Genomic DNA, 21,514 nt, shown 5'->3' with positions numbered 1-21,514 from the left:
GCCTTAGGAAGTTCCTGCTGAGTGGGGCAGTAGAGAAGTGATTGAGGGCACCATGGACTTAAACTTCTTTCCTGGCTCTGTCAAAATAAGTGATAGAATATGCTCTGAGTCAGGTGTGATGGCTCACATCTGTAATCCCAGCACTTTGGGAGGCTGAGGTGGGCAGATCACTTGAGGTCAGGAGTTCCAGACCAGCCTGGCCAACATGATGAAACCCTGTGTCTACTAAAAATACAAAAATTAGCTGGCGTGGTGGTGGGCACCTGTAATCCCAGCTACTCAGGAGGCAGAGGCAGGAGAATTGCTTAAACCCAGGGAGGTTACAGTGAGTCACTGCACTCCAGCCTGGCAACAGAGCAAGACTCCATCTTAAAAAAAAAGAAAAAAAAAAAAGATCCTCTGAACTTCCCTTTCTTTTTCTCTAAAATGGGTATTATAGTTTGGTCCTCATGAAGTTATAAAAAAACATTAATTGAAATAATAAAATGGACACATTTAATACACAGTAAACACTCTAAATGCTCATCATCATTATTTTAAATTAGGCATTAATCACTTGACCTAATTACACATTTTGTTGGAGAATTTGTATACAATCTAGTGATTCACTCTGGCCTTTCTTTCTTTCTTTTTTTTTTTTTGCCTTTGCCAAAATAAGGTTTATTTTGAAAGTCACTTGAAAGCCACTGAGAAAGGAAGGAGACCTAAGACCCAACGGACTTAGGTTCCAAATTCAGATTCTTGACAGTCCCACCCGTGGTCTCTGTCAGGTCAAGAAGGTACTTTCTTTGGTAATTCCCAGCTTTACCACTGACACATAGGTTTGCACCACAGACAATTTGCTTTACTAGTAATTGCATCCAACATGTCTCCCTGAAGATGGGCAGAAAACTGAGTGGATCCATATACTCCCTTCATCCAGAACTTTGCATTTCACGTTGTCTGGGTGTGACTTAATATCATAGTTGCTCAAACCGTGTTTTGTTATGTGTGAAAAATAAACATCTTCCTTATGACCTCAGTAATAGAAAATCATTAAACATCTGGCACCTGCTTAATCTTTTAGTCAAGATATTTAGTATGGAAAACTAGAGTAATAGAGCCTTTTTCCTTTCAACTCTCTACTTTCAGCCATTATCATTCTTTTTAAAAAAACGAACATTTTCCCAAGGCATTGAGCATCTTTTCTGCAGGCTATAGTTGAGTCTTTCAAATCTGGAAAATAAGAATTTGGAGATGGGTTCAAACCTTGGCACAGATGATAGGTGATTTACAAGTCTGTTTCGCTCCCATGTGCAGAGCTTGGCCATACAGCGCAAATCTTGTCAAAAATCTGTTCAATGATTAAAGATTTATTAAGCACTCTGCAATGTCCTATCTATTTTTGAGAACTCACAAAAGAATGTCACTGGCCTCCCGGAGATTATAATCCTCTAAATCAAAAACAAAAACCATGAGCTCATTTTCTTTTGCTATTTTCTCATTGTAGTGGAGACATCTGAGTTTCACGGGAAGCATACCATAGGATAGGAAGAAAAATGCAGAAAATTAGGCTTTTAGGTTAGAATGAAAAACTTTTTGTCATCTGCTAAATGTAGAAATCCCACTTTCTAGCATAATTACATGGTGATGTCACAGCTGAGATTATTTGACAAAATAGGGAGATTGTTAGTTTTCCACAAAACAATGTAGTATCTTTGATAGCAGTTACATTGAAGAGATCCACATTCAGTTACAGCTAGTGGTCAAAAAATCTTTCTTACAACTTTTGTTATGTTAAAAAGTGCTTTCACATTACCGAACACTAAAAATTCTTCTGTAAGCTGTAACAGATGTTACTTGAGCTCTAATTGCCCCTTCTAGCCAGTGTGTGAACATAGCCTCATATAATCCAAGTCTAACCAAGCATAGCTGTATTTTATCCATGCAGAGTTCAAACAACGGTGCTTAATTTTTTATGGCAGAGATTGCACAAACATTGCCCTTTAAAAATTTGATATATGGTTAAGATATATACACTTTCATAAAATCAACAAAACAATGTACCAAAATTCTATAGTAAGTCCAACAGAATATCAAAAAAATGAATAATAGTGTCTTTTCTCTTTCCTTAATATATTTTATATTCAAGTAAAAACTCAGTGGATATAAAAAGGTAAGAACAAAAGTTGAATATACATAATTGTTACAATGAGTGTTCTAAACACAGGTGATAGAGCCACAGCATCACAAGCATTAGGTAACTTTTTCTTCTTTTTTTTGTATCTATTAAACTTTCATTTTACAAAATCACTTTCATGGTTATCTACAATTTTGAATTCTCTCCTTGATTCAAATTTTCATTGTAACTTGGCCCTTCTCTCATGTTTTTAAGTATTCTCTGAAAATACTTTAGTAGCTACTCTGTAATTTTATTTTGTGAATGCATCATTATTTATTAATCAGCTTCCTATTTATAGAAATTTTGTTGTTTCTATTTTGGGCTACTATCAAAACAGTGCGATCATCAACATCTGTGCACTTAGATTTTTAACAACTTCATTGATGTATAATTGACATGCAATCAACTGCACATAAAGTGTGTAACTTGACAAGTTTTCATACATGTATACCACCCACAAGGCTATCACTATAATCAAGATAATGAACATCTCTATCATCCCAAAAAGTTCTCTTATACCCTTAGTAGTCCCTCCTTGCTTTTCACCTTCATCTCCAGGAAATCATTAGCTGCTTTTCACCACTATAGATTAGTTTGAATTTTTTAGAATTTTACATAGTGGAATCACAGAATATGTACTCTTTTGTCTGTTTTTTTTCACTCAACATAATTACTTTGAGATTTATGCATGTTATATATATATATATATATATACACACACATTTTTTATTACACTTTAGGTTCTGGGGTACATGTGCAGAACATGCAGGATTGTTGTATAGATACATACAGGGCAATGTAGTTTGCTGCCTCCATCCCCATCACCTATATCTGGCATTTCTCCCCATGTTATCCCTCCCCAACTCCCTACCCCCTACTGACCCTCTCCTAGGCCCCCACAACAGACCCCAGTGTGTGATGCTCCCCTCCCTGTGTCCATGTGTTCTCACTGTTCAACACCCGCCTATGAGCGAGAACATGTGGTATTTGATTTTCTGTTCTTGTGTCAGTTTGCTGAGAATGATGGTTTCCAGATTCATCCATGTCCCTACAAAGGACACGAACTCATTGTTTTTCATGGCTGCATAGTGTTCCATGGTATATATGTGCCACATTTTCCTTGTCCAGTCTATCATCGATGGGCATTTGGGTTGCTTCTGGGTCTTTGCTATTGTAAATAGTGCTGCAGTGAATGTATGTGTGCATGTGTCTTTACAATAGAATGATTTATATTCTTTTGGATATATACCCAGTAATGGGATTGCTGGGTCAGATGGAATTTCTATTTCTAGGTCTTTGAGGAATTGCCACACTTTCTTCCGCAATGGTTGAAATAATTTACACTCCCACCAACAGTGTAAAAGTGTTCCTATTTCTCCACATCCTCTCCAGCATCTGTTGTCTCCAGATTTTTTAATAATCACCATTCTAACTGACATGAGGTGATATCTCAATGTGGTTTTGATTTGCATTTCTCTAATGATCAATGATGATGAGCATTTTTTCATAGGTTTGCTGGCCTCATATGTCTTCTTTTGAAAAATGTCTGTTCATATCTTTTGCCCACTTTTGCATGGGTTTGTTTGTTTTTTTCTTGTAAATCTGTTTTAATCTTTGTAGATTCTGGATATTAGCCCTTTGTCAGATGAGTAGATTGCAAAAAATTTTTCCCATTCTGTTGGTTGCTGGTTCACTCTAATGATTGTTTCTTTTGCTGTGCAGAAGCTCTGGAGTTTAATTAGATCCCATTTGTCTACTTTGGCTTTTGTTGCCAATGCTTTTGGTGTTTCAGTCATCAAGTCCTTGCCTATGCCTATGTCCTGAATGGTTTTGCCTAGGTTTTCTTCTAGGGTTTTTATGGTGTTAGGTCTTATGTTTAAGTCTTTAATCCATCTGGAGTTAATTTTAGTGTAAGTATCAGGAAGGGGTCCAGTTTCTGCTTTCTGCACATGGCTAGCCAGTTTTCCCAACATCATTTATTACACAGGGAATTCTTTCCCCATTGCTTGTTTTTGTCAAGTTTGTCAAAGATCAGATGGTTGTAGATGTGTGGTGTTGCCTCTGAGGCCTCTGTTCTGTTCCATTGGCCTATATCTCTGTTTTGCTACCAGTACCACACTGTTTTGATTAGTGTAGTCTTGTAGTATAGTTTGAAGTCAGGTAGCGTGTAGCATGATGCCTCCCGCTTTTTCTTTTTTTGCTTAGAATTGACTTGACTATTGAACTCTTCATATGAAATTCTCTTGGTTTCATATGAAATTTAAGGTGTTTTTTTCCAGTTCTGTGAAGAGGGTCGTAGGTAGCTTGATGGGGATAGCATTCAATCTATAAATTACTCTGGGCAGTATGGCCATTTTCACAATATTGATTCTTCCTAACCATGAGCATGGAATGTTTTTTTATCTGTTTATGTCCTCTCTTATTTCCTTGAGCAGTGGTTTGTAGTTCTCCTTGAAGAGGTCCTTTACATCCTTTGTTAGTTGTATTGGTAGGTATTTTATTTTCTTTGTAGCAATTGTGAATGGCAGTTTGTTCTTGATTTCGCTTTCTTTAAGTCTGTTATTGGTGTATAGGAATGCTTGTGATTTCTGCACATTGATTTTGTATCCTGAGACTTTGCTGAAATTGCTTATCAGTTTTAGGAGATTTGGGGCTGAGACAATATGGTCTTATGAATATACAATCATGTCATCTGCAAATAGAGACAATTTGACTTCCTCCTTTTCTAATTGAATACCTTTATTTCTTTTTCTTGCCTGATTGCTCTGGCTAGAACTTCCAATACTATATTGAATAAGAGTGGTGAGAGAGGGCATCCTTGTCTCGTGCCAGATTTCAAAGGGAATGCTTCCAGTTTTTGCCCATTCAGTATGATATTGGCTGTGGGTTTGTTGTAAATAGCTTTTATTATTTTGAGATACGTTCTGTTGATACCTAGTTTATTGAGAGTTTTTAGCATAAAGGGCTGTTGAATATTGTCGAAGGCCTTCTCTGCATCAATTGAGGTAATCATGTGTTTTTGTCTTTGGTTCTGTTTATGTGGTGAATTACATTTATAGACTTGCATATGTTGAACCAGCCTGCATCCCTGGGATGAAGCCTACTTGATTATGATGGATGAGCTCTTTGATGTGCTGTTGCAATTGGTTTGCCAGTATTTTATTGAAGCTTTTTGCATCTATGTTCATCATGGATATTGGCCTGAAGTTTTTTTCTTTTCTTGAGTCTTTGCCGGGTTTTGGTATCAGGATGATGTTGGTCTCATAAAATGATTTGGGAAGGATTCCCTCTTTTTGGATTGTTTGGAATAGTTTCAGGAGTGGTACCAGCTCCTCTTTATATGTCTGGTAGAATTCAGCTGGGAACCCATCTGGACCTGGGCTTTTTTGGTTGGTAGGCTCTTAATTGCTGCCTCAACTTCAGCCCTTGTTATTAGTCTATTCAGGATTTCGATTGCTTCCTGGTTTAGGCTTGGGAGGGTGCAAGTGTCCAGGAATTTATCCATTTCTTTCAGGTTTACTGGTTTATGTGCGTAGAGTTGTTTGTAGTAATCTCTGATGGTATTTTGTATTTCTGTAGAATCTGAAATACAGATCCGATTCCACAGAAATACAAAATAGACAGACCACTAGCCAGATTAATAAAAAAGAAAAGAGAGAAGAATCAAATCGATGCAATAAAAAAATAATAAAAATCCCCTTTATTGATTTTTATTGCATCCATTTGATTCCTCTCTTAAACATTAATAGTTATTCCTTTTTATTGCTGAACACTATTCTATTGCATGGATATACCACAATGTGTTTATTCATTCACCTGCTGACAAGCATTTGTGTTTTTCTTGTTTTTCCGCTGTCAACATTCATTTGCAAGTCTTTGCATATGCATGAGGTTTTTTGGCATACAATTCAGTTTATAGTTTGTTCTTGTATCCTGTTTTTATTTCTCTGGGGAAGATAACTAAGAGTAGAATGGCTGGGTCATGTGGTAGTTGTATGACTTTTTAAGAAACAAATCAGCAGTATGTGAGCATTCCAGTGCTCTACATGCTTATCAACACTTCTTATGATCAGTCTTTAAATTTAGGCATTATAAAAGTGTGTGGTAATATCATATTGTGTTTTTAATTTGCATTTTAATTATGATTATAAGCAATCTTTTTTATCCTTATTTGCCATCTGTATTTGTCTTTGGCAATGTGTCTGTCCAAATCTGTTTCCCTTTTTTAAAAAATTGAATTGGTTTGTATGATTGAGTTGTGGGAGCTCTTTATACATTCTCAATACATGTTCTTAGCAGGTAAATGATGAGCAAGTATTCTCTCCCAATCTGTGCTTGACTTTTCAGTCTCTTAACAGTGTCTTTTAAATAGTAGGTATTCTTAATTTTGGTGAAGTCCAACATACCAGGTTTTGTTGTATGGAGAGTGTTTTTGGTGTCAAACCTGAGAAATCTTTGCCTAAATCAAGTTCATAAAGGATTCCTCTTTTCTTTTAGAAGGTTTATAGCCCTGTGTTTTACATTTTGGTCAATGATTCATTCTGTGAATCACTGCCCAAGGTATGGAGATTCCTTTTTTGTTTGTGTATTGATTGCAAATTGTTCCATTACCATTTGTTGAAAACAGTATCCTTTATCTAGTAAATTCCCTTTGTACCCCTGCAAAAATCAGTTGACCATGTATGTGTGGAGATCTAGACTTTCTGATCTTGCTGTTCTGTTCTATTGATTTATTTGTCTATCTGATGGCAGTACCATACTATTTTGACTACTGTTGCTTTTTAATACATCTTAATATGAGGTAGTATTACCCTTCCATTTTTGTTCTTTTGCTTGACTGCTCTAGGTCTTTTGAATTTTCATGTGAAACTTATGATTAACTTGTCGATTTTGACAAAAGACCTGCTGGGTACATGATTGAGATTGTGTTCAATCTATACATCAATTTAAGTATAATTGACATCTTAATCATATTGAGTCTTCTGAACCATATAAGTTTATAGTATATGAATCATATACTATAAACATAGTATATCTTTCCACTTATTTAGATCTTTAACTTTTCTCAGCAGTGTTTCATAGTTTTCAGTGTACAATCCCTGCACAGCTTTTGTCAGATTTATTTTTAAGTATTTTGTATTTTTGATGCTATTATAAATGGAACTGTGTTTTTTATTTTAATTTCTGATTGTTCACTGCTAGTACGTAGAAATACAATTAAGCTTACATTTTGTTCTTGTATCCCACAATTTTGCTTAACTCATTTACTAGTTCAAATTGTTTTTTGAAATATATTTCATAGGATTTTCCTTTTTAAAAATTTATTATACTTTAAGTTCTGGGGTACATGTGCAGAACATGCAGGTTTGTTACATAGGTATACATGTGCCATGGTGATTTGCTGCATCCATCACCCCATCATCTACATTAGGTATTTTGCCCAATGCTATCCCTCCCCAATCCCCCAACCCCATGCTAGCCCCCACCCCTCCCCTAGCCTCCACCCCTCGACAGGACCCAGTGTGTTATGTTCCCCTCCCTGTGTCCATGTGTTCTCATTGTTCAACACCCACTTATGAGTGAGAACATGCAATGTTTGGTTTTCTGTTCTTGTGTCAGTTTGCTGAGAATAATGGTTTCCAGTTTCATCCATGTCCCTGCAAAAGACATGAAGTCATCCTTTTTATGGCTACGTAGTATTCCATGGTATATATGTGCCACATTTTCATTATCCAATCTATCATTTATGGGCATTTGAGTTGGTTCCAAGTCTTTGCTATGGTGAACAGTGCTGCAGTAAACATACGTGTGCATGTGTCTTTATAACAGAATGATTTATAATCCTTTGGGTATATACCCAGTAATGGGATTGCTGGGTCAAATGGTATTTCTGTTTCTAAATCCTTGAGGAATTGCCACACTGTCTTCCACAATGGTTGAACTAATTTACACTCCCACCAACAGTGCAAAAGCATTCCTATTTCTCCATATCCTCTCCAGCATCTGTTGTCTCCTGATTTTTTAATGATTGTCATTCTAACTGGCATGAGATGGTATCTTATTGTGGGATTTTCTACATAGATAATCATGTCATCTGCAAATAAAGACAATTTTATTTTTTCCCTTCCAATCATTTCAAAAATTTCTTTCAATAAATGACATTTTTTTCTTATTGCATTGCTTGATACTCTAGTATAATGTTGAATAGAAGTGGTAAGAGTGGGCATTCTTGACTTGTTTTCAATCTTATAAAGAAAACATGCACCAGTCATGGTGGCTCACACCTGTAATCCCAGCCCTTTGGGAGGCTGAGGTGGGTGGATCATCTGAGGTCAGGAGTTCGAGACCAGCCTGGCCAACAAGGAGAAACCCCGTCTCTTAAAAAAAAAAAAAAGAAAGAAAGAAAGAAAACATTCATTCAGTCTGCCTTTCATCATTAGGTATGATGGTAACTGTAAAGCTTTTTAGTAAAAAAAAAAAAAAAAAAAAAAAAATTCAGGTTCAAGACGTTCCCTTCTATTCCTAGCTTAATGTGAGTTTTTATAAGGAATGCACGTGGGATTTTGCCAAATACTTTCTTTGTATTTATTGAGATGATCACATTTTTTCCTTTTAATCTGTTGTTATGAATTATACTGATGGTTTTCTAATGTTAAAACTATCTTGTATTACTGGGGTAAACCCACTTGTTATGAACTATTATCCTATTTATGTAATATTACATTCAATTTGCTAAACTTTTGTTAAGCACTTCTGCATTAAGTTTCATGAGGGAAATTGGTGTGTACGTTTCTTTTTTATAATGCCTTTGGTTTTAATATCAACCAAATGCTGGCCTGCTAGACTGAGTTGGGAAGTATTTATTCCCCTGTAATTCCCCTGAAAATTTTTGTAAAATTAGCATTATTTCTTCCTTAAATATTTGGTCAGATTTACCAAAGAAGCCATCTGAGCCTGTAACTTTCTTTGTGGAAAGGTTTTAATTTCAAATTAAATTTATTTAATAGACATAGGATTATTTAGGTTGTTTATTTCTTCTTAAATGGGTTTTCATAGTTTGTGTCTTTCAAGGAATTTTATGTCATCTAAGTTGTTAAATTTATTGGCATAAAATTCTTCATAATAGTCTCTAATTATTCTCTTTAAACTCTGTTGAGTCCATAATGCTATTAGCTCTTCCACTTCTGATGTTGGTAACTTGTTTCTTCTCTCTCTCTTCTTTTTTATTGTTTTGGCTAGAGGTTTATTCAATTTAGTTGATTTTCTCAAAGAACCAGTTTTTCGTTTCAATCATTTTCTCTGTTGTTTTTCAGTTTTCTATTTCATTCATATTCACTCTGATCTTCATTATCTCATTTCTTCTGCTGATTTTGGATTATATTTGCTCTTTATTTCCTAATACTTGAGGTGGAAGCTAAAGTTATTGATTTCAGATCCTTCTTCTTTTTGAATGTAGTCTTTTTAGCACTATATACTGTCCTTTATGGACTGCATCAGCTGCATCCATAAATTTTGATACACATTTACATTCAGATTGAAATGTTTTATACTATTTTGTTTACATTTACATACAGATTAAAATGTTTAATAATTTCCCTTTGATTTCTTCTATTACCCAGAGATGTTGCATGTTATTTAGGTTCCAAATACTTGGGAACATTCTAGCTATCTTCCTGTTTTTTATTTCTAATTTAATTCCATTTTGGTAAAAGAATATACTTTATAAAACTTAAATTATTTAACATTTATTTAGATTTTTTAAGGCTTAGAATGTTGTCTGTCTTGGTAAATGTTTCATGTGTATTTGAAAGGAATGGGAATTCTGCTGTTGTTGGATGGAATGTTCTATAAGTTCTAGTCAGGTCAAATTGATTGATAGTGTTGTTCAAGTCTTCGATATACTCACTGATTTCCTGTCTAAATTGTTCAGTTGTTGAGTGTGCACATTCGTTTTTGCATTACGATACCTTTTTATGCTTTATTAAAGTTTGTAGAACAGTGCTGACATGTCTTCTGAAAGATCTTAGAGTCACTGATGCATGATAGCATCCTTCATTAATGAAACAACATAAAAACAGTACTTAGAAAAGTTATCTATAAATTTAGATCTTGAAATGAAAAGATGAAAGTGTTGGCTGATTATGCCAGTTTGAGTCAGGTCAATTTATAAAATAATATAGTGGTATGAGCACTGTGGTCCAGGGGTTGATTGTAGCAATTTGGTGATTTCAACTTAACTTTTTTTGTTGTTGAAGAAATGATACCTCAAATAAAATTATACTAGGAATTTCAATACATACAACAGGTAAAAGTGTCTTATCTGTTTAAAACTGTTTGAGGAATAAAAAATGGAGAAGGTACCTTTTTTATCTAGACCGCAACTGCTCAGCCTCACTTTGGGCTGCCTCACTTTTCTCTTAGAGGCAACCCGTGAGGAACCTCAGCTTAAGCATTAAGGCATTGTGGAGAACATAATAAACAAGAAAAGAAAGATCCCATTCCAAATATTTACTGAAGTAGAATGGTAAACAGATTTCAACTCTTATGTCAATAATATAGATTGGCAAGCTGTCTAGAGAACTGTTTGAAAAAAATTTCTAAAGTTGATTTCTGTCTCAGCAGTAAAATAAAAGCACATGTTTAATTATTGATGTCTGCCAAGGATGCAGATATGGTAACTGGAAGAGCAAGTGTCATGTATTTGAGATGACTGGTCTTGAGATACAGACAAATCTGATGCTCAAAGCTGGCTTTTCATGGTATCTGCTGAGTTGAATTATACGTTTGGTAGATTAGGAAAACCATGCAATGGGGATAGTGAGGCTTTTCTGCATAGAAATCAACAGGAATGCATAGCAAGACAGAGATTTTTATAAGGACACCTGGGAAAGTGAGGAAGTGCAGGAAGCCATCTCTGAATTTCCTTCAAATAATCCTGGGTGGTCTGGCAAAGAAACTGGGAAGCTGGCATCCTCAAGCTCTTTTCTCCATCTCTGCCATCATTAAAACTCAGCTGCGCTCTTCTTTGGTTTCATTGTTCCTGTCTTAACAAACTAATTCTAATTATCTTTGTCTACAAGATTATGCTTTCTGCCTTCCTTCGGTACATGTATTTCCCCACTACATTCCTACCTGTATATCTCAAGGTAAAATTTCCTTAAGGGAGGGCACGGTGGCTTACATCTATAATCCCAACACTTTGGGAGGCCAAGGCAGGTGGATCTCTTGAGCTCAGGAGTTTGAGACCAGCTTGGGAAACATGGTGAAACCCCATCTCTATGAAAAATATAAGAATTAGTCAGGCGTGCTGGCTTGCGCCTGGGGTCCCGGCTACCTGCGGTTCTAGCTACTTAAGAGGCTGAGGTAGGAGGATCTCTTGAGCCCAGGAGGCAGAGGTGGCACTGAGCCATGATCACGCCACTGTACTCCAGCCTGGGTGGCAGAGCGAGATCCTATCTCAAAATAAAATAAAATAAAATAAAATAAAAATTTAAAAAATTCCCTTCAGAGAATAATAGGTCAACTGTTCAGAATGGCATACCTGTCCTATCCTAGTCCTAGCCAATTAAAAAAAAAGTAAAAGAAGAAAGGAATAGCATGCCCCCTTGAGTGGAATTCCCATGCCAGGTTATTTAAATAAAATTTCACTTGAAGATAACATTCTACTGTTCAAAAATAGTTTGAGAGCCACTGAGCTGTAGGAACAAAAAAAACTTTTGTTTGGCTAATTTTTTTTTAAGTAGTAGGGCTTTATTTTCAAAGGATAGGAGTTAATATATACAATGAAATAATAGGTCACTTAATATATTTTACACAATTTTTTGTTAAAAAAAGCTGGGAAGCGTATATAGGAAAATTGAATAAAATTATTTTACAACATTATATTCTTAATCACAATCGTGTTTTGTGTCTTGGATGTTATCAAGGAAAATTGTTTAATTATGATAGTCACTATATGTTTGAGGCCAGGTGTGGTGGCTCACACTTGTAATCCCACCACTTTGGGAGGCCAGGCAAGAGGATCACTTAAGGTTAGGGAGTTTGAGGCCAGTCTGGGCAACACAGTGAGATCCATATCTACAAAAATGAAACAAAATAATTTAAAAATTAGCCAGTTGTGTTGGTGCACATCTATAGTCCCAGCTACTTGGGAGGTTAAGTCAGGAGGATTGCTTGAGCTCAGGGATTCAAGGCTGCAGTGAGTTGTGATTATACTACCCCACTCCAACCTGGATACAAAGTAAGATCCTGCTTCTAAAAAAGGAAAAAGAAAAAGTTTATGTCTTTATCAGAAAAATTAATTTTGGCATTCAAAAAAAAACAGAAAAAATGTGCGTGGTCAGTAGCATCAACATTTTTGTAGCAATGATCAGATTATATATTTTTAAGGATTTAGATAACATGTTATTAGGGCTGCTGTGTTTGGTTTTGTTTACAGATACAGATTATTATTGTCACATCAGAGTAAAATTCATATTAATTGGCTATTTACAATTAAATAAGATGATTGAGATGTGTCAAGCAATTACATACATTACTTAAATGTTAAGTCAGTGCATACTTGTATTTTAATATAATAATCATATTCAGTATGTTCAGTCATCTGCCAAAAACAGTTTTTTAAAAACTGAAGACATCTCGATCATATTTCTGAATTTGAATTACTTTTATAATTGAGAATCCATATCCTTATTCTATGACTTGAGACATTCAAATATTTATCACTTACTTAAAAGGTGATTCATCCAATAAAAATGTCAAGCCATTGTCATTTGCTGGCATAGCAAATAAAACTATCTGAAACGCCTAGGCATTCTACTTCTTAGACTAAGGAAACATACTTCACCCTCCCACTCCAATCCTTGACTTCAGAACGCCCCCAAAACACCAAGAACCTTTGCTTTCTCTCAGAAACTCAGCATACCTATGGTTTAACCAGAAAATTATTCAATTCGTTCTTATTTCGTGGAAAACTTGTTAGGGTAAATGCGTAAAAAGTTGCAGCTCCTCATCTGGCAGAGCATCCAGATGTGTACACCATTGTCCTTCATCAGTAGTGGCTGGAATTACTCCAGAGAATTCTCACTGTTGACACCACTCAGCACAAAATGGTAAGGGGAGAAAGTTTGGAGGGAGCAACATGGGTAGAAAAGGGCTTTCTCCATGGATCATTTCCAGTTTTATCCTGCCTCCTGATTGTACTGACACTTTCGTCATGTTTTACTTATATTTAGTTATACTTTCATAAAAAATAGGGAAGTTGGAGGGGAAGGCAGATGTCCTGGCCAGTAATGAACTTTGTATGGAAAGTCATTAGCATCAACTGGAAACTGATCTTCCCAGTGCTTCTTGTTTTTTTAAAAAAACACTAATTGGCTGCCAGTACTCGTGTTAATACATAGCAAATTGCCTATCCCTTTTTGTGAACTCTCTTATTTGCATATGAACTTTTTCTAAACAAGTCAGTTGAGATGGAGCTTTGATTTACTGAAGTGGGTGTATATAAACATAGTTGTGGGGAAAAGTAACAGCACTACAAAACCATTAAATTGATTAATTTTTATTTCCATGTGTACTCAAGCTTGGCAACCTGGAGCTTTGATCTAGTGTTGTGAGAATCAGGAGACCGGAGAGACCAATGGGTGGAACAGGAAGATTGTATTTAGGTGAAACGGCTCAGCGGATTCGCATCGGAAAACAGCCCCGAGCAAAGACAGGGCTTGACTTTTATACATGAAGTGCAATGGCCCGAAAGCAGGCTTGCAGGTGCAGAACAAAGGCAGTTTATGAAGCAATGACAGGCGCATAACTCAGGCTTCCAGATGACTTTTGCTATGCGGCCCAGATGGTCGTTATCTGAGGTGCTCAAGGAGCCCAGCACAGGCTTATCTCGTGCCCTTCGCTACGGCGCCTAGATGGCTGGAGTCCAGCCTGCTTAGGCATTTCTCATGACCTTCACTGTGTTGCTTAGATGAGAAACAGAAACTCATAAGGATCCGTTACAGAAAACAGGAATCTATACACTCATAAAACTTGTAGAACAGAGTGAAGGGTAAGGGCTCAGGGAAGTTTGCTTATACTAAAGAAAAGAAGAAAAATTTAATTTTCTGCTCCTCTCTTCCACTTTACTAGTATATCCAAATTAAAAGTAAGGTTCTAATAGAACTTTTTCCTCTGCAACAAATACCCCTGTGTAAATGGCCCAATACTATGGAGGAATTAAATGGCTTGCACTTGGATTTATAATTCAAAGTTTGAATGCAGTGTTTATATTATCAGGAAAGCAATCCGTCTCACCCAGCCTGGTTTATGTGAAGCCATCAGGCTGAGGAACGGGCTCCATCTGACAATGAAGTCAGTTTAGCCATTGTACTGTGTGTAAGTCAATTTCCAGATGACCCTAACTAGATACAACCCTACCCACTGCCCCAGAACCTGTGTTGTCAGTTAGAAAGAAGATTGGAGGGACACTATATATAAGACTTAGCCCAAGTGCAGCACTGGCGCTGCAATAAAACCTAAACCATGACCTTCTGAGGCTGGAGAGTAGCATCTCTTAAATGTCAGCATCACTATGAAAGGAGAACCAAAATCTAACTGGTACAAATATCTAGCCAATGTCTGTGGAATTTTTGAAAGTTAGGAGACTTTTTGTTAAAGATTATCACTCGAAATACAGTACATTCAAGGGGCGGGGAATGGTGATACGGTGATATCGTAACAGTGATTCATAGTTCAATATACTATTCTACGTTGATATGCTTAACATTTTTCATATGTAAAGCTTAAAAATACAATATACAAGGTAATTCACCCCTGTTTCTTACAGAGGGGACTGTATTTTCTTTATATGTAGTTTCATAAAATAATACAAAGTTAATTTAAATCACAAAACAAACATTTCCTCTTTATTTTCATGTAGAGATATTTATATATTTTCATATATATATTTCATATATATAAACATATATGAAAATATATACTTCCATATATATGAGAAAATATGTAAATATCTTTATATTCTTTATTTTCTTTAAATATATTCTTTATATATATATACTATTTATATATCTTTATTTTCATATAAATCTGCGGAAAAAATTTTGGAATTCAACCCTTAATAAGCTAAACTAAAAGAAGCAACATGATATCTGCAAACACATTTTCCAAGTATCTCAAGTCCATGATTTCTGTGGTATGGATTGTACTCAGAGACTAAAAACAATTCTCTCTCTATCCTAGAAGGATTTGATGTGATAGATCCTCTGATGTGGCATCCCTTGTACAGGGCCCTGAAAAAAACAGAAATAAAATAGATACATGTTTGGGCCAGAAGTAGTCATGTAATGTGCAGTTCAACAATAATGGTTTAGGTTTAATTATAGGAGTGGAGCAAGGTAGGAATGGTGGTACATCATGCCCATGAGATTTGAAAGCATGACTATATGAGACCTGGGTTCAAGCCTGATAATCTGATACTCACTGAAACCTGTTCAGAGTTTGCACTAACAAAATGTTGATGCATATGAAATAAGCCACAGCTCAAACTATGTTCAATATCACAGTACAAGCATAAATTATACCCAGATGGGCAAGGGAAAGAAAGGACTCCTAGTGGTGACTTTTAAGATACTATTTCCAGCAACCAAGGTCCTTGTTATGGACTGAATGTTTCTGTCCCCCACAAAGTTTATATATTGAAATCCTAATCCCCAATATGATGGTATTATGAAGTGGAACCTTTGGGAAGTGATTTAGGCTCCAGCCTCATGAATGGTATTAGTGCCCTTATAAAGGAGACTCCAGGGAGCTCTCTTTCTCTCTTTCTGCCATGTGAGGATATGAGAAGATGGCAGGTTGCAACCTAGAAGAAAACCGTCACCAGAATCCAACAATGCTGGCACCTGATTTTGGGCTTCTAGAGCTGTGGGAAATGAATTTCTGTTGTTTATAAGCCACCCAGTCTATTGCACTCTGTTAAAGTGGCCTGAATGAACTTAAGACAGTCCTTGACTGTATTATGATGTGAATAATCAATCCAGATGTGAGAGTATCTTCAAATGCCCAAGGATGTATTCCATGACATGATGGGCATTTTGTGTCACACTCAGAGAATGAAAAGGAGATTTGGAAAGTGAAGGCCTTTATGAAATTACTACAGGAGATTTCAAAATTTACTTTGTAAATATGATTGTGTGTTTGCTTTCCCTTAGCAACATGAAACTTTTTCCTTTCTTGTTTTCTTCCTTCTGTCCTTCCTTCTTTTCTTCCTTCAGTTATTTTTCTTCAATTCAGTGAAATGTAGATAAGATATCCCTTATTAATATTTAAAACAAACAAACAAAAATGCATTTATCTGGCTAGAAAATAATCACTTTAAACAGGGTAAAAACTTACAAAACAGAAATTCAATCTACCTCTCCCCACCTATATTGACTCCTTCCTATCTAATCTTTCACCTCAAAGAAAACTGCTATTTAACAAAGTCTTGTGATTCATTTATGACACAAAAAAATACATATATGCATATACATGTGTTCATATATATTTTCAATCTATTTTTCTTCTTTGCTAATCCATAGAACAGAGCTCATACTATACACACCTCTTCACTCATTTTTAACTTATTACCACGTATTGAGAATAATTTCATATACATATATTATGTTATCTTTTAGGGACCAGTATTTGCACCTATGAATTTATTTAACTTTATTTTATTTCATCAATGCCTACTGATAGGAATGGTCATTTAGTTTGTTATCATTACAAATAATGCTTTAATTAATGAGTTTGGTGTCCATGTCCATAGGTCTCGGTGAACTTCCATCACTATATTACTATAGTAAATTTCATACAATGGGCTTGCTCCTTCAAAAGATATATGCAATTACAGTTTTTAATCCCAAAGTACCAACTAGTATGTTAAAGAAAGTTAACATACTAGGAACACACGCACTTTATTGAATGCCATTGTAGAAAAGTGTGTGAGGATAAAGGGGTGATACAGGACTCGCCTCTGGGGGCAGGGCAAGGAGTAAAGCGCCCTGGGGCAGGGAAAGGAGTAGAGTGCATGGGACACAGGTTGTGGGCAGAGCTCCTGGCCTGGATGCTGCCTCCTGTTTTATCGATAGACTTGGAAGATCAGCACTGGGATGATGAGGAGGAGAACGGTCAGGAGGATGCCCAGAACCAGGGCCCAGGCGTTCAGGCACTTGGCAGTGGAGACATAGGCCTGGGCCCCAGTCAGATCACCAACCATCTTCCTGTTTATAGACTTCCTGTCCTAGACTTCACTGAGTAGGTGAATGCTATGAAGTCCAGGCAGCAGGAGTTCATGAAGACAGTGTTGAACAGGGACCAGATGACATGATAGGGTACGTAGGTCACTGAGATGTGGATTATGGTGGACACTGGAGGAACAGGGTTGTGGGATGCCCTTAGCACAGCCACCTCATGCTCCTCCTTGAGCATCTCATAGTTGGTGGAGAGGCCGGTGTTGGCAGGAATGAAGAGGGTTTGGACAGTGTGGTTCATGGTATCCAGAGAAGACCAGCTGTGGTTGGGCTGCTGCAATGGTTCTCAAAAAAAAAAAAGATTTTTATAGGTAAAGACAAATTATTCTCCAGGAGAGCATTCAAAGTTACACTTCCACCAAGAGAGTACGAGAGCCTTTTTTCCTCCATACTTTCACCAATATTCACCATTCAATTTCTTTTCTTTTTTTTTTTTGCTAATTTGATAGATAGATCATGTTTTGCTATTCATTTCCTTATTATAATCATCATTCACATATTTCTTGCCCATTTATACTTTTGTCTGTAACCTGCCTGATTTTATCTTTTGCCCATTTTTCTATTGATTTGCTCATCTTTCAATTCATTTGAATGAGCTCTTCGTAAATCAAGAAAATTAGCCTGTCCACCTGTCAAAAGTTTCTAATGATTGAAATAAATTATTTTCTTCCCTTTATCTTAACAGATAGATTTCTTAGGCCCTCTTATACAAAGAATTTCAGCCTGATTTCACTTTAAAATGAGATATAGTAGATAACACAAGCAAAATTGTCAACTACTTTAAAGGCTAAGTGAATAATAAGAAGGCAGCATGATGTACCCAAGGGAAATTTGAGTGATCATAACTGGGAAAGAAACCAAATGTTCATGCCTTTTTACTCTGCACAAAACTTGCACACCAGAACTTTAAAAAAACGACTCTATGAAAGTAGTTATTCAGTGTTTTTTATACTTAATCTTCCAAATTTTAAATGACACTGTTGACAAACTTTAATTTCCATTTTGATCGTCTTAGCATCATTATGAAATAGTATTAGACAAATATTTAAGTATAAATGATATCTACATATACTAGAAGACAAGTTACAGTCCAGCAAGAGACGCAAAATATAAAAAGGCCATTATGATAAGAGTCAGTGGACTTGGATTCCAGATGTGCCTCCATCACTCCTTTGCCGCATAACCTTGGGTAACGCCCTCAAGTTTCTGTGGTTCTGTTTCCTCATCTGTAAAGTGAAAATAATAATAACTATTATTCCTAGCCAATACTTCATTTTGCTAATTAAAAGAACTCATGAACTTTGAAAACCATGCAGCACTCTCAATGACTGTAATTGTTGGAGGTAACGTATCTGTAGATTACTTTCAGCAATGTCTTATTGGCATTCTCCAAGTTGTGAAAAGTTGTGTTACTGACTACAAAATCTATTATGAAACTTTCCCATGGTATGAGTATAAACAAAGTCTTAATTTCATTTATTTCCTTCACATTCAAATAATTAATGGCATATTTTGATTAAACATGTTAGCTTCTTATTTGATCATGTCCAATATATGTCTTCAAAAATAGGAATGATTTGAGTTGGAATCATCAACAGATCCAAGGCAATGCTTTGCAAAAGTAATTTATCTGTAATGGGAGACAAAATACTTAAGTTATATAACATAAGACCTAAAAGAATGCTATTAGATTATTTTAGAAGTGCTATTAGATTCTTTAGAAGTATTTCTAAAATGTTTCTATCCTAATTTCTAAACATGTAGGGAAAGCTTTTCTGTCTTTCAAAAAAGGAATCATTTCAGCCTGGGCAATATGGCAAAGCCCCATTTCTACAAAAAACACAAATGTTAGCTGGGCATGGTGGTACACCTCTGTATCCCAGCTACTTGGGAAGCTGAAGTAGGAGGATCACTTGAACCTAGAGGTTGAGGCTGCAGCGAGCCAAGATTATGCCACTGCACTCCAGCCTGGGCAACAGGGTGAGTGAGGCCCTGTCAAAAAAAAAAAAAAGAAACCAAAAAGCAAACAAATAAAAAGATATAACTTAAATACTTAAAGTTTACAAGGCTTACGTAGTCCTAAAATCTACATCACTTCCAGAGATGTTTACATTGAACGTAAGAGGTGTGAGCCATTTTAGGGATTTGAAGCTTTATTCAGAAGAACTTCTCATTGAAAAGGACATTATTAGTTGAGTGCAAATGGTCAATATTTTTTAAATTGCCTATGAATGGTTCTAATAATCTGAGAAGCAGCCCTCATTCTGAAGTTACACATAGCATACAAACTCAGGTTACTATTTCTTTAAAATTTTTCCTTAAAAAGATGATGAGTTGGGATAATTGTACCAGACATGGTAAACAGGACATACTGTTCAGTAGGTAGCAATGCCTCCAAAACAGGTGTGTTCTTTCTTCTTTTACACACATGCATACACACACATGTACACATACTCAGATATTTCCATTTGGTGCCTGCTTCCTGGATAGAACCTCAAACATGAGAAGACAAAGGGAATTTGAGATACTGGTAGATTATTTTCTTAGGAGCCATTGCTTCTTGTTCTCAGATCAGATCTGCCCTTCTTAGCCTTTGTATTGCTAGGCCTCTTCTTGTGATGGCAGTAGTAGACTTTTTACCTTTCCAGAATAAGTGTAGATCTGGACATTCCTAGACAAGTAATCTGATTTTGGTCTTGCCTTATGCATGACCAGTTTTGACTTCCTAACCTTCAGTAGTCTGGCTCACATTTTTAGACTATTGATTATTTTCTTAGAAGATTCTATATGTTCCTGGCTTTCAGATTAGCTTTATCTACTTTCAGTACCTGACATTAACAAGTGTATCTAAACTCTATGATGGCTCATTGTGTACAATGCTTTGAATGGATCCAGTACCTATTTCACCATTATCTTAACTGACTGCAAATGTCATTATAACATATAAGCTTCTACACCATCCTTGCTTTGAGCCAAGACTCAGAAACCATGCCTCCTTTTTAAATCCAAATGACCCCCTAGCTAAGCCTTCTGCATTTGCAAGGCATCCTGCCACCTGGTTACCATCCTGAATAAGAAGATGCTTTAACATCTGAAGAATTTCCAATAGACTGTATGTCCTTGTGCCTTTGGGATAATGTTTTTCAACTCTTCTTGGCTCTTTCTTACTTCTACCTCCTTTTACCTCCTTGCTTTTTTTCTTTAAGCATTAATTAGTACCTGACATTATTTTATATATTTATTTGTTTATTATCTGTCTCCCTAAATAGATTGTAAAATTCATGAGTTCAAAGTCCTTGCCCTTTTTGTAACCCCCGATACCTAGTATCAAGAATAGTGACATAAAAGGTGCTTACTGAATATGTGCTGAATGGATGAGTGAATAATTTTTGTAACCTTAGACAAGTACTTCTTTTTGGAGCTTCTCTCTTGTTGTTTGCAAAATGAGGACATTAGACTAGATTATATGATTTCTAAGGACTGCTTACATTTTATGGTTGGAATTCAGAATACAGGTAGCTAAGGCCAATAGGATAGTAATGGGGAGCAGCAGACAGTCAGAGATTAAGTGATCTGGGTGCTATCCTGTACTGGGAGAGGGTCAGGGAAAGGATCTCTAAGCAAAAGGGAGTACACCATGTGCACATCCAGGAAAAGAGAAGTTCAGGCAGACAGAACTGCAAATGCCAAGGGACTGAGACAGGAGTGTGTTTGGTGTGCTCAAGAATAGGCAAAGAGGAAGGTGTAGCTGAAGTAGTGAAAAGGGGAGGGAGAGTTGGAAATAAGTTCAGGAAGACAGCCAGTGGCCAGATCATGTGGGATGTATCTGTATGTGTATGTGTGCTGGGTATAAGAGGGAATGTATGTGTGGTGTGGTATATGTAGTGTGTGTGTGGCAAAGTCTTGTGTTTGTGTGGTGTTTGTGCATATAGTATATATATGTGTGTGTGTATGGTCTGGTATGTGTGCACATGTGCTAGTGTGATGTGAGAGGTATGTGTATATATGGTGTGTGTGCTATGATATGGCATGTGTATAGAGTATTTTTCTGTGCTCG

General features: G+C 36.2%; 1 protein-coding gene and 1 long non-coding RNA gene across 2 annotated transcripts in view; one reads left to right on the top strand and one right to left on the bottom strand.

The window, feature by feature from the left end:
* Positions 1-21,514, top strand: part of PCED1B (PC-esterase domain containing 1B) — a 125,126-nt gene that overhangs the window by 23,079 nt on the left and 80,533 nt on the right.
* Positions 17,136-21,514, bottom strand: part of LOC135271811 (uncharacterized) — a 37,503-nt gene continuing 33,124 nt past the window's right edge. The window contains exon 3 of the long non-coding RNA XR_010339942.1: positions 17,136-18,683. This is a non-coding gene — a long non-coding RNA (uncharacterized LOC135271811). The remainder of the gene's footprint in view (positions 18,684-21,514) is intronic.

Source organism: Aotus nancymaae, unplaced genomic scaffold (assembly GCF_030222135.1).
Source record: "Aotus nancymaae isolate 86718 unplaced genomic scaffold, 86718_ANA_hifiasm-v0.15.2.pri h1tg000092l, whole genome shotgun sequence".
Taxonomy (NCBI): Eukaryota; Metazoa; Chordata; class Mammalia; order Primates; family Aotidae; genus Aotus; species Aotus nancymaae.
Note: the sequence above shows the minus strand (reverse complement) of the source record. Positions and strands in the feature narration are given on the sequence as shown.